Raw genomic sequence first — 13162 nt, 5'->3', positions numbered from 1 at the left:
TAAGAAGCCACTGTGTAAGCAAGCCTGTGGGAAGATGCTCTCCAAGTACGAGGGAGTGTTCAGTGGCTCGTGTGACCATCAGCGGAAACGTTTCTAAGTGTGAGGGTATGTGTGTGGGTGTGGGGACGCGATTAGTCAACGTTTATCTGTAGTTTATGGCTACATACGGCAGTTAATAGTCAAATGCAGAATACTAAATGCATTAAGTGGATATGATTTCTAAAGGATGAAGGAAGGGAGACAGGGTTTGGTGAGATCATTTATAGGAGTATCTGCGTGTGTTTGCTGGTACATGGCACAGACTGGTAAGTGCCACCCAGATACACACATCTTATATTTTTCACTTCACTGGAGAAAGAAAAGGCCCACTTGATTCTCTTGGGAACAGCAGCTGTCTGTGAAAGAAGAGCAGCAATCATTCAGAATATTTCTTTCCTTCTTGCTAAAGGGGATAATGGTTATAAAACATGTGTGGGAGAAAAGTAGAGACAGGGGGCCTAGCCTACCCCTGGTTACCAGAGGAATTCTTTTGTTTCCTGCCTAATTCATTGCCTAACTTTTGACTGTTCTATGGCCAAATCTGAATTCTCGCCTCCCAGATTTCTTGAATGCAGGGTCTATGTCTTCTTCATCTTTTGACACCCACAGTGCCTGGTATAAATTATTATGAGAATGAAAATGAGGATAATGATGATCATCATCCTCCTGCTCCTCCTCCTCCTCATCATCATCTAGAATCTAGAAAAACTGACTATATGCCAGGCTCCATGTAAAATACTTCATAGTAGTTTCTTTGTTTATTTACTCCTCACAACTCTATGAGTTAATTTTTTTATTATTGTAATTTTACGGATGAGGAAACTGATGCTCAGAAAGATTAAATCACTTTCCCAAGTGATAGAGGTGGAATTTGAATCCAGATCTGTCTGGTTCCAGTGTCTGGATTTACACTCAGGACTGGTTTGAACCAATACTAAGAAAGTTGTCTAAGAATGTTTTCACCTATCCTTACTTCTTTACTTGTTTGTCATCTGTCTTCCAGAATGTGACTTCCATGACCTCAATGACCTTGCCTGCCTTGTCCACTCTTGTGACCCCAGAACCCAGCATAGTGACTGACACATAGTAAGTACTTGATAAGTATGTGCAATTTGCTCAGTTTCTAAATTCCTTTGAAGGCCATGTAACCCAACAGACAGATGGCCTGGTGTTATCAGAGTCTCATCTGGTTTCTGACATATTTCTTTTGCTCTTGCATAATGTGTTGGCTTCAAGCTATCTCTCTTTATCCAGTGTATCAGGGAGGTGAAACTAAAAGTGGCAAAAACCATACAGCAGCTTTACATCACTTATGAATTCTGCAGGTATGTGGTTTCAGGTTGTTCAGAGGTGTAGTGAAGTCACCATGCTTTTTCTATTTTTCATTCTGTAGCCCTCAGTGTTGTGTGACAGTGTTGACTCCTCTCATTGTGGCAAGATTGCTGCAGTAGCTCCGCATATCACATCCTTAAACAAAAACATCCAGAGACAGGTAGGAAGGGACATGGGCTTTTCTCCTTAGTATCTCTTTTTGTTTTTTGGAGACAAAAATCTTTACAGAACCCACTGAAAGAATTCCAGTTATGTCTCCTTGCTGAAAACTGGGCCAAATGGCTACCATGTTGACCAAATCCATCATTTGCATAGAGAAAATGAATCTGGTTGATCATGGTTCATTTCATTGGTCCAAGGGGAGGATCTACCTTCCCCAGACAAATTTCTATGATATTGGAACAGAATCCAGTTCACAAGGAAGAAGTTGACAAGTGCTACCAACAGCCAATCCAAGAAGTCCTTTAAAGTAGGAAAATTTCAAGTGCTTTATATCTGGAGTACTAGTCTCAGCCATGGCTAATAGGGCTCATTGTATCAGTTCTCTATTTCTGTGCACTTTTTTTTTTTAAATCCTCACCCACAGATATGTTTTTATTGGTGTGAGAGAGAGACAGAGAGAGAGAGAAGAATATCAATGGGAGAGAGAAACATCAATCGGTTGCCTCCCATATGTGCCCTGACCAGGGATTGAACTTGTCAACTTTTGGTGTACGGGATGATGCTCCAGCCAACTGAGCCACTTGGCCAAGGCTGTGCACTTTTTTAAAAATAAATTTGCTTTGGCTCTGAGCAAAATGAAAACTATTTCAACAATCCACAGTTAAGAGAAGTAGCTGTCCACAGTGATTTTTTTCTACAGGTTTAGATCCTAGGCCTTTGTATCACTAGTCATTTTCTGCACACTGAAGGAGTAACACCCAATCTACTAGCCTCTTTTCTTCTGCTGTGCCAGACAGGATTGGTGATGCTGTTGATTTCTTAGAAATATCAACTCCAATACTGCAAATAATTATAAAAGGATTGCAAAACTGCCCATTGTCTTTAAGGCTTATTTTCCTACTTCTCCTCTTGTCTATTATATTTCAGTGGAATTCCAGCATCCCACCTGTTTACATATGTCTCTGCCTGGGGTCTCCAGCTGCTGCCTGGGATGTGTAAACTAAAAGCATATGGCTGATACAGTAATTCTCACATAGTTCTTTTTCTCCTGGTGGTTAGCAAGCTTCACATTAACACGTACAATTAGATCGTTATTTTTCTTCTCTTTGCTGTTCTGGACCTTCCTCTTGTGAGGCATTTCTGGAATTCTCTTCTCTATTGTCACAAATCAAGAAAATTAGGATGAAGGATGAGGTGAGCCAGATGTTACTCTCCGCAAGGGAAGAACAATATTGGGGAGATGGACGGTGCTCAATAAGCGTTTGCTGAGTGACTGAAAGAATGGTGGAGGGGAAAGGAGTGTGGACTTCTGCATCACACAGCCTTGGATTCAGATCTCACCTCCACCACTTACCATCTATGTGATCCAGGGCAAATTATGCGACTTCTCTCACATTGACTATCTTCACCTGTAACATGGGAATCATGATGCTTATCTTACATGTTTGCTGTCAGAACTAGAGATAAGATATGTTAATCAGTTAGCATAATGCCTAGAACATAGTAAATGGCAGCTATTGCTAATAGTTACAAGAAAAAGCTAGATTTTCCTAAGTCATCTTTGTGCAATGCACACGTGGGAGGCATGGAATTGTTAAAGCTACCCCCCTGAAGTCCACAACAAGCAGGGGTGTTAGGCAGAGCCACCTAGAAGATAGTGACATCTGGACAGTGGGGGAAGTGGTTTTCTTTCTGCCAAAAGCTGGACATCCCTGAAGTGCAGAGAGACGCTTTATGAACGGAGAGCATACAGAACTGAGCAATGGTGCAGAGAGAGAAAAGCCCATTTTTTGGCAAACAGAAAACTACCAAAGGTGTTTAAGAATATTTACCGTGACAGATATAAACCCCCCAAAAGGGTTTGACTTTTAAAGAAGCAAATTAGAAGAGGGGTAGCGAGAATATAGAAGCATACTTGCTGAAAATTCTACCCCAAGATATGAAGTTACAGAGACTAAGAATTCTCTGCTGATCGTGTGGAAATTCTGACTCCCCAAGTGCCTGTACTGGCCCAGCTGGCTGGGGTGAGGAACAGTGTGGAAATCGAAGATCAGCAGATGACAGAGAACTGGGACACAGAGGAGGATGCCAGCTGGCCTAGGTTGGAGATGTTTCCCTTGGCTTCTCCTGGTGGAGGGTTTCACAAGTTCCCTGGTGGAGAGGGACTGGGAGTCTTAACGTCACCACCCTTTGTATTCTTTGTCATTGTTGTGCACCCAGTGGCGATTAGGTCACCCTTCCGGTGAACTGTAGGTTTTTCATTGTAAACATGCATTCCAACATCTTACTTCACTCCTGTGTTGTCCTCCTGGAGTCGTGAGTCAGCAGATGACTGGGAGCTAGGATCCTTACTCCCATAGCAGTGGCCATTACAGAAGGTGCCTGGGGAAGGCTGTGCCATCGGGCGTGGCCCACATTGCCTTTGCTCTTTGACTTAGGAACCACAGTTTCCTCTTGTTCCATTTAGTTTCATCTGGAGCCTAATGGACAGGGAGGTCACAAGCATTGTTTTCCTTGGAAAGCCCATTCATGCTGTTGACTGGAGGAGGGGAAGGTCTTTGGTAACAAGGAGGTCCTGTCTGTGGAAGGAGGAAGGAGGGGATGCATCATTCTTCCCCCTGAATGCCTCATTTCTCTCTCTCTCTGAGCAGGAGCACTTGCTGTTGCTGACGGAGCTGCACCAAAAGTAGCACAATGACATTCTCAAGACAGGTAGGGGTGGAGCCTCACCTAAGAGACTGCCCCTGACATGAATGGTGAGAAGATATGGCAGGTTGGGGACACCTCAACCTGACTGTAATCCCCTCACACCCAGGGTGCGGACAGTGTCCTCACACCCATTATTGATCTTTCAGGGATGGGCCCTGTGCTTTTAGAAAGCAAGGGGTGTGGAGCTCTCTGGTAGGAAGCTTGCTGAACTGGGCATCAAATGCAGGCACAGTTCCTGCTCCTAACTCCTGCGTGGCTCAACCTTTGCCGCCAGGACTCAAGGAGCCGGGGCAGGAGAGAAAGAGCAAGATCCACTCCCACCCCGTAGGGTACCCCCAACCTGGAGCTCTGAGCCTCATTTATATATGACACTTGATTTTAGTAAATGGTTTTACTTGCGGACAGAGAGGAATAAGAAAGGAGAATAGAGCTAACAAAAAATATAAAGTTTGAAGACAAAACAAAAAAATATATATTGCGTGTTTGACATAGTAGAGAAAGGGTTGAAAATAACGTGGGGTGAAATCGTGGATCAGCTGAAGGGAAAGGAGGAGTTTAAATTAGAAGTTACAGACCTTTTTTTCCCTCCCTCTTGTCCTGCTCCTCAGAGACACCAAGGTAGACTCACTGTGTGACTTGGAAGCTCACATCTTCTCTCTGTTTCTTAGCTCCTCTGTATAAGGAGGGAGCTGAACTAGCTGATCTCTCTTGAGGTCCTTTCTGTTTTGATCTGTCCTCCAAGGGGACAGTCAGGAGCATGTTGATAAAGAGGAAGGACCCCACGCAGCCATAGGGGGAGGTCGGCTACCCCCACTGAGGACTGAGAGTTTCAGTGCACAGGTACAACTTCACCACCGTTAGAAACTTGAAATACTCCACTCCCTTGGTAAGCAGCCACTCATCAAGGGTCCCAACTCCTCCCCCTCAATGACTTGGGCCTCCTTAGACCTAGGATCCAGCCACAAGAAGGTAACACCTGGCACTGTGTGTGTGTGTGTGTGTGTGTGTGTGTGTTGTGTGGCAAGCAACCAGGATTCTGCGCCAGCTACAGTGCTTTTACCAGGAGTGTGGTCAGTACCTGGCCCTCCACGGCAATCAAGGGAGACAACTTGAAAGAGGAAACCTTTGATGGGAGGCGGAGGGGGAGGGAAGGAAGAAAGGAAGGTAGGAAGGAGGAAGGGGCTGTAGAGCATCTCTGGGGGGAAAAAAAAGTCTGAAGGTCTTGATTTCCTCTTTTGGCAAAAACACGCCATGGTCTGATTTTGTTACCCAATTCAGTGCAATTCTGCTCTGTGCGTTTCAGTCAAACCCTGCCTCTTCGTGGCCTTCTCTGAGGTTTCTGTAGTGAGGCTCTGGCAGTGCAGTGGCTATTGATTTGGGTGTCTTGTAAAATGTCTTCGGACATGGCAGATTGTATCAAAGGTGGGTGGTGCACACGTTTGCATCTGGCTTTCACCTGTCTGGAGAGTCAGCTTGCAGACTCGTCTTTCCTGTGAGTTCTGAGTAACCTATGAGGCCCTGGTGTCCTGGCTAATCTCCCAGAGCTGATGCCCCTGACGTTGTTCTCTGACTCAGAGGGAAATGAATTCTGCATTCTTCATGGTGCTGTCAGTAGATGCCCCATCTGTCCCGGGGCCAAGGACAAGTTAGGATGGTGTCAGGGATCAGAGGAAAGGCTTTGGAGACCATGCAGACCTCGTTCACACCTCGGGTGACCAACCTTCCTGGCTTCCCCAGAACTGTCCTGGTTTTAGAACTCAAAGTCCTGCATCCACCCATGTCCCCTAGTCTCAGGTGGTTGGTCACTCTGTCCTAGTTCTGTCACTTCATAGCCTGTAATTTAACCTCTGTAAACCTTAATTTCATCACATGTGAAATGAAGATAATGATAACCTCATAGGGTATTTTAGGAGTGGGGTTGGTATCAATCTAAAGATTGTTCAGAAAGAAAGGAGAAGACAGGGTGACAAAAATAATGTCTTTCTGCCTCTGTTCCAACAAGGAGTCGCTGTCTCCTCTCCCCAGTGTATTTTGACTTTTCCAAATGTAGGTGTGAGGACAGTGCCTGAGGATCCTGGGACAGTTTTCAGAAAGCCTAGCAGGCAGGCCCTGACTCATTTAGGAGGGCGGGTTAAGGACTCTCCTAGTCCTGTGATTATCTGATTATGGCCAAAAGCAGAAGCAGCTAGCTGTCTGCTTGCTGAAGTCCCTCTGAGCAGCTACTACTTGGGAGTCACAAATAAGGGATTATGGAGTCTTTTCTTTTCAGCATCTTTGTTGCCCCTTAGCTATTGTCTGCAGAGATGCTTAACTAATAGCCAGCTGCATTCTGAATGACTACTTGCCAGTAACTACTGTTTCAGGGCTGAAAAAGGACAAGAAGTCAATGTTTTCAAAGGACTCCTTTGCAAGGCATTTACAGCGCAAGGGTGGATTTCATAAACACTTAATCCCTGGCAGTACAGGCTGAGGGCTGTCTTGGAGACCAGAGGCAGCAGGCAAGAACTCCGATAACAAAAAGGGAGGGGGGTGGGTTACTTATTCAAATGCCCTGATAGAAGAAGGCCTTTATCAAAGACAACATAGAAAACAAGCTGCAGGCTGATAGGGAGTATTTGGAACATGAAGGTGTCAAAGGGATCCAGGCTTTTTCTGAGGAAGAAATGACTGGGTGAAATGGTCCTTGGTAACTGAGCAGACCTGTGTCATCTCTGAGTAGGAAGATGCCAAGGGCTGGGGATTATTCAAAGTGCAAATATCTTCACCATTCTAGCCTTCCCAATTCCATCACAAATAAAGTAAGAACCTATTAAAATTAATGCCAGATTCTGATTGGAAGTAGAAGTCTTTAAAAATTGGAAAATTGAGCGTGCAAGACCCTGGTACCAGTGATAACTAATTAGTTCATGTCCAAGGCAAGTGATGCATAATTTTACATAATCAGGACACTTTTGGGAGCAGAGAGCAAAAAGGACTCTCCAATAGGAATTCACTGATTTACATACACAGTGTGATCAGTGGTTTCCAATTTCATTTACATTCTAAATTAACCATGGGGCAGAATGCCAAGGAGAGTAACACTGCTGGGTTTTGGTGGCACACAAAACTGCTCTCCAGACCCTGGGGAAATTTGCAAAGATGTTTCTAGGTTACCAAATCATTTCTTCTCCTATGCTGCCCACTCTTTTTAAAAGAAAATTAAATTCTGGAACAGTTCATTTAAAAGTCAAGAAATTTGATTATCAGAGTAATGCATTAAGGCATGCCCATTAGCCATTGCTGCATAATAAATCACCCCAAATTCATGACTTAAATCAACCACAATCATTTTATTGTCTCTCCCTGTTTCAGTGGACAGGAACTTAGGAAGCCTGGGTTCGGGCTAGAGTCCCTGATGTGGGAGCTGAGGGGTGGGACAGTTGCAGTCTTGCTGGGTGGGTCAGAGGGGTGGGACAGTTGCAATCTTGCTGGGTGTCTCTCCACATGGTCTCTCTATAAGAGCTGATTTGAGCTTCCTCCCAACATGGCAACCACAGGGTAGTTAGTTGCATCAGTGCCAGCATTTTAGTTCCCAAAGCAACAGCTGCATCAGCTCTTACAATGTGACCTCAGAAGTCATGTAGCATCACTTCTACCGCATTCTGTTGGTTACAAGTGAGTCACAAGCCCACATAAATTCAAGGGGAGTTAGTTTTACTTCTTAAAGAAGAAATAGTGAGGTTCTACCAGAGTGATGTGGAATAGAAGACACTGAAGCCACCATTGGAAAGTACAATATGCCGTAAGTTATAAACCACTGATAGTCATACCCTTTAAAGCAAAATTTTAAGACTTTTCTTTCTAATTATTGATTTTAGAGGAAGGGAGAGAGAGAAACAGTAATTTGTTGTTGCACTTATTTATGCATTCATTGGTTTATTCTTGTATATACCCTGACTGGGGATCAAATCCACAACCTTAGAATATTGAGACAATGTTCTACCCAACTGGGCTGCCTGGCCAGGGCCTAAAGGAAATTTTTGTGTTTTAAGAAATTAGTATATTAAGCTAAATAAATCTCTAAATTGGTGAACTAGGTAGTGAAGAACCTTGTGTTAACCACCTTTAATCTCTTCTTCTCCATGTTACCTCTGATTCTTTAGAGTAGAAGTGCTGTATTAGTTCGCTAGGGCTGCCATAACAAAGAACCACAAACTGAATGGCTTAAACAACAGAAATAATTGCCTCACAGAGGAGGCTAGAAATTTGAGATTAAGGTGTCACCTGGATTGATTCTTTCTGAGAGTTGTGAAGGAGAATCTGTTCCAGGCCTCTCCCCTGGCTTCTGGTGGTTTGTTCAGTGTTTGCTGTTCCTTGTCTTGTAGAAGCATTGGTCCAATCTCTGCCTTTACCTTCACATGGTGTTCTGCCTGAGTGCCTGTGTCTGTTTCAGATTTCCTTTTCAGATGAACACCAGTCATATTGCATTGGGCATGCTCTCTAACCCAGTAAGACCTCAGTTTAACTAATTACATCTGCAATGACCCTCTTTCCAAATAAGTTCATATTCTGAGGGACTGAGGATTAGGACTTCAACATAGGCATCTTGAGGGGACGCAATTCAACCCATAAGATGTCTCTGATTTTCTGAAGGAAGGAGCTTCTTTTGGTATGATTTCTGAGAGTATGAATGGGGGAGCAGGGCTAAAATTTTCAAAATTTATATCTGTCTTCTCCTTTCCATGGTCCTTGGTGTTCTCTCTTACCTATTAAATACCTTCTTTAAAATTTAAGTACAGATTTTCATTAAGGCTATTAAAGCCTTCAGAATAGTTTATGATTAAATAGTCTTCTGATTAAGCTGTAATGATTAAATGTTGGTTATGGAGTCTCATTCCTTCCCAAATTTTTACAGTCCTAATGCTCCTAGTTATATAACTTCAAGTTGCATAGGATTTTCCAAGACTTTCTCCTCCCGGTAACCTGGGGCTCACCTATTCAGCAACCTGTTCCATTAAGCAGGCTCAAAGAACAATTTATTGACTCTGAGGATTCAAGATTGTTCTCTCTCCAAAGGTTTAAAATGAGAAGAAAAAAGACTGGCTCATCCTGCTGCCTCATTAAGGAAGCCACATGTCTTTGGCTTTCTTGCCTGAGCACTTATCTTGCACTTGATATTTTCAAAATGTTGTCCAACAATTAAAGCACCAAGGTGACCTGTGCAAGGTGATATAATAAATCAGGAACAGTCCCAGGTGTCAGTTGTCTCATGAACAAAAACTTTGTCCTGTGCAAGCCATAATCCTTTCTGCCCTTTCCAGGCACCAAACGTCTACATTCCCCTTTGCTTTGCAAAGGGGGCTGCAGGAAAAGCAGGAGTTATCAGATGCCCCACAAGCAAGGATGATGCTTAGCAGATAGATACTCACTGGGAGCAGCCTTGATGTTAGTGTTTCTAAAACACTTCCTGGAGAGTCCCAGGAATCTTAAGGGGAACTTTTGGAATCTGAAGCCCTGAGTGAGCAGTTGGGCATCCCAGTACAATCTCTTTTGTACGCACAGGGTGGTGAGATCTGGGACATTCAGGTCACGTGAACAATAGTGGAAAAGGTGGGGAAAGTGTGTCCTCTAGGAAACTAATCTTCTTGATCATAGGATCTATTATAAAGAAGCCCCCTGAAATTTGGTGTAGTCTTAAGCCAATAAACAATAATTGCAACCCTTAAGGACTTTTCTTAATTCTAGGAAGGTGCTACAGGACAGAATCCCAGACACCTTATGTGGCGGCTTCCTCAGGAAGAATGGGAGTTCTCACTTTTTTCTCTAGTGAGAGAAGATTGCATGTAATTGGATGGTCCTACACTGGAGTGGAGGGAAATCAATGGCATGCAAATTATTTTATTTACTCTAATTTAAGATTCCATCCTGAATAGCATTTTACTCTTAGGCAGGCCATTGAAGCAAAAAGCAAACCCAGACCACATTCTCCTCTCCTGAGATGCCAAGCATACCCTTTTCCTTGCTTTTTTTTTTTTTAAGCTGTGATTGGCTTTGCACTCAGTGTAAGCATAGCTAGTTAGATATGTTCACTTTGATTATATAACACTCATGTGGAGTAGCTCATGAGCAAGAATACCAGTCGACACTTCTCTTTTCATATCAAAATGCCATCTTGGTCCTGAACACCTAGATTCTAAGCACAGGGGTCTAAGAAGCATTTAGGTCGATTTTCATAATCGGTTCTAAGAAACTCATTCTATTCCACATTTCATCTTGGCTTCGAGGAATCTCAGAGCCAACTTTAGTGCTCAGTTTTACTTTGTATTCTTATTTTAAGTTTTCAGGTAGAACACATTTACATTCATAATGCTTATTATTTACCCACATTTGAAGGATTTTGTTTTTTAAAAGACTTGTTTTACTACAACTCTTTTTTTTTTTTAAGCTTTACTTACCAATTTTTAGAGAGAGGGGAAGAGAGGGAGAAAGAGGGAGAGAAACATCAAAGTGTGGTTGCCTCTCGTAACTGGGGACCTGGCCCCCAACCCAGGCATGTGCGCTGACTGGGAATCGAACCAGTGACCCTTTGGTTTGCAAACCGGCACTCAATCCACTGAGCCACACCATCCAGGGTTACTACAACACTTTACCTCAAATCATTTTTAAATAATAATTTAAGTATAGAGTTAATAATAAATATATTTTATTCATTCAAAAACAATATAGTATAAAAACTGAGAATGTCCTTAAAAATTATAGCTTGTGTTGTCCACAGGTTGATTAGAGAACACTGGTAAGAGGTAACTAGTTCTGGTATTTTTTTGGAACACACTCATACTGCCATACTGGAAGTTAACATTGAAATTTCTCTGTATGAATTGTTTAACCCTCTGCTGTGAGCCTCCAGAGGACCTGCCACAGTCTCTTAACCCCTCCCCTTGCCTGGGACCACTCTGTCATGCACCTTATCTACCAATCAGCAACCAAAGGGACCCTACAGGACCAGCTATAAGCCATTCTCTCAGGTCACTGATTCAGCCATTATGGTAATGTACTTTTATATCCCCCTTAGAGAAAATGTTTTTGCTACTCTTGCCTCCTTTTAGTAAACAACAGCTCTGGTTATTAATATAAGGGCAGGGTTGTGGTGAAAAATGTAGATTCTAAAGCTGGACTTTGTAGGTTCAAGCCCTGGTTCAAGCCCCACATTGTCCCTGTGACCTGAGTGAGTTTTGTATCTTCCCTATGCCTCCTTCCTTCATCTGTGAGTTGGTGTAATGGTAGTGTCTTCCTCACAGGATTGTTCTGAGGAATAAATGAGTTAATGTAGGTGAAGCAGTTAGAACAGTGTGTGTTCAACCCATTAGCCATTATAACTGAGCATCTACTATGTGCCAGACACCATACTAAATGCTTTGTATTTGTTATCTAATTCCCCAAATGCCCCATCAAGTAGTATTATCATCCTTATTTTAAAGAGAACTGGATTTCTTCAAGAAACATGCCCAAGGTTGCTGTGCTGGTGACAGACAGAGCAAACTTAAATTCCTCTCTCTTTGACCCAAGGTCCTTGTTTTCCTCTTCATTCTAGTCTTCTCTTGTGGAAGCAGCACTCTGCAGCAAAGAAGAAAGAAAAGATGGCCAGCTGGTCCAAGTACTTTTGGTGAATGATGAGAACGAGAAGACGCTCACTGGATACAGAGACCGGGTAGAGGATGGACAGTCAGAGATCGTTTATAACAATATTCTCCAGTCACACCAGGCCTCAGCAGTCGTCCCTGACACCTCCCATCCCCCCGCTCCCAGATCTAGTCACCAAGCACCTCAGTTCTGCTCCAGTGATGCCTCTCACATCCCTTCCATTCCAGTCATGCCTTATGCTAACACTTCATTTTAAGTTTCCATGGCCTCATGTCTCGATCATTTCAAAAGCCTCTTAACTTGTCTCAGCCTCCATATCGCTAAGTTACCCCTCCCATCACCACCACATCATCCCTAAAGAAACTATTTCCATCACATGATTTTACTGTTCAAAACCACCCAATGACTGCTGAATACAGTTCAGCTTTTTAGAATGACATTCAGATTCCTTCCTAATCTAATTCCAATCTTCATTGACACACCGCTCTCTCAGGACTCCTCTGTGAGAATCTGAGATTTAACCAGAATTGTTTCCTTGTTATTCCTTAATGAAGCTATTTCCTCTCCCACCTCCAAGCCATGCCCATGCCATTCCCCATGCCTGGCATACCCTCCTCCTGTCTTCAAACTCCTGTATGATCATTATAAGCAAACTTGGTCACCCTCCCTGCTGTGACACCCACCCTCCCCACTTCCAGGGAAGTGGAACTTCTCCCTTATCTGAATTATACCATTCATCTGACTTGTAACGTCCACTGCCTTATATTACAAAGTCACCTGTTTTTGGTATCTCTCTGCTTTCACAGTTACATTGTGACTACAAACACAGGAGTGAAGCAGACAGATGATGGGAGGGCTCTGGCGTAAGAGGTGGTGAAATAGCCTGGTAGTTAGGCTTTTGGGCTCAGGAAGCAGACAGGCTGGTCTGAATCACAGCTCTGCACTAACTAACTAACTAACTAACTAGGCAATGTTTACCAAGAAGCCTCATTTCTCAGTGTCCCCATTTGCAAAATGGGGATAATGACTGTTGCTTCCTCTCAGGGCTGTTGTGAAGATTCAATGACTTAATATATAGAGAGCCCTTACCCATGACCTAGAACTTAAATAAAGCTCAATTAATATTAGTTATTATTACCTTCATTATCAAATAAAAAGAGAGTTTATGATGTCTGACACCACATCAATTACCTTATTTAATTTGTATGACAATTCTACGAGGTATTATAGGATGCCCTAGCTGCGGAGCCCTCTGACAACCCTGAACTGCTATCTTAGGACTTTTATATGAAAGAGAAGT

The 13162-nt window shown here is 43.1% G+C and overlaps 1 long non-coding RNA gene across 1 annotated transcript; it reads left to right on the top strand.

Moving 5' to 3' along the window:
• LOC150020100 (uncharacterized) lies at positions 1–12672 on the top strand. Its single transcript, XR_016509107.1, has 3 exons — positions 1–105; positions 1043–1125; positions 11813–12672. It is a non-coding gene; the product is annotated as an uncharacterized LOC150020100 (long non-coding RNA).
• Positions 12673–13162: the final 490 nt, after the last annotated feature.

Source organism: Furipterus horrens, unplaced genomic scaffold, assembly GCF_987537825.1.
Source record: "Furipterus horrens unplaced genomic scaffold, mFurHor1.1.pri manual_scaffold_2, whole genome shotgun sequence".
Classification (NCBI taxonomy): Eukaryota; Metazoa; Chordata; class Mammalia; order Chiroptera; family Furipteridae; genus Furipterus; species Furipterus horrens.
Note: the sequence above shows the minus strand (reverse complement) of the source record. Positions and strands in the feature narration are given on the sequence as shown.